Source organism: Lipotes vexillifer, unplaced genomic scaffold, assembly GCF_000442215.2.
Source record: "Lipotes vexillifer unplaced genomic scaffold, Lipotes_vexillifer_v1.1 scaffold479, whole genome shotgun sequence".
Lineage (NCBI taxonomy): Eukaryota > Metazoa > Chordata > Mammalia > Artiodactyla > Lipotidae > Lipotes > Lipotes vexillifer.
Genome location: NW_006796443.1, coordinates 1,613,680 through 1,614,668, shown reverse-complemented (window position 1 = coordinate 1,614,668; position 989 = coordinate 1,613,680). Strand labels below are relative to the sequence as shown.

The window sequence follows — 989 nt, the reverse complement described above, 5'->3', positions numbered from 1 at the left end:
AGGGAAAGAATTCAGAAATGAAGGAGTGCACACAAACAAAATGATTCTATTTTATAAAGTACAAAAACAACCAAGATTAAGCTATGCTGTTAAAAGTTAAGATAGTGGTTACTGGGGTGGGAGGTGGGGTGATGAAAGAAAGCGGGACACGGCGCGGGGGGGTGTACCGGTAATGCTGCCTTGTGTCTGGGTGTTGATTACATGGGTTCATTTAGTTTCTGGAAACTTACCAAGCTGTATGTTTATGATATGTGCACTTTTCTGTATGTGTAATTCAATAAAAAGTTTTTAAAATGCTGAACGCATGTCATTCAATCATGTAAATAAGTATTTCTCTCAATGAAATAATCAAAATGCTAAAGGAATCCCATATCCCCTGATCTATTTGACTCAAACTTTAACATTCTGGTGAAAGAACACATCTTCCTAATACGTAAAAATGTGCACAATATTTAAACAGCCTCATATTCAGAGCCTTCCACCAAATGTTTGCCTCAACTCTATTCCATGTCACACAGCTCAAAAATGTCCATTATAAACTATCTGCTCTATTCAAGCTGGCCTCCAATGCTCTTCTGACTCAGGTAACCTTTCATTGCTTTTTACCAATCAGCATCAGTTTATTCACACACAAATGAAGATTCAATTTCCCGCCCCTCTATAAAGCCTTCCTGACTAGCTTCTGCCCAAAGCAGTCTCAGTCCTGCTTTACACCCATTGCCACCAATGGCAATCAGTGTGCTACTGATTTAAATTTCTATCTTACTGCCTTCAAAGGCAGAGCACATATGGAAAGGAAATTTTACCTGAAAGGAGAGGGGAGGAACCTCAAAGTTTCACACAATATTGTACTGACTGATAAATCTACTTACTGATCCCTGGTCTAAACATTAAAAACTACATCTTTACAGTTAAGACCAGAAAAATGAACATGTATCTTCTAAAAAAAGCAAAGGAAGGAAATACTCTTCCAAAAAATTGATTTTATT

At 37.4% G+C, this 989-nt stretch overlaps 1 protein-coding gene across 3 annotated transcripts in view; it reads right to left on the bottom strand.

Moving 5' to 3' along the window:
• Nucleotides 1-989, bottom strand: part of DGKH (diacylglycerol kinase eta) — a 169,066-nt gene that overhangs the window by 48,128 nt on the left and 119,949 nt on the right. The window lies entirely within an intron of this gene.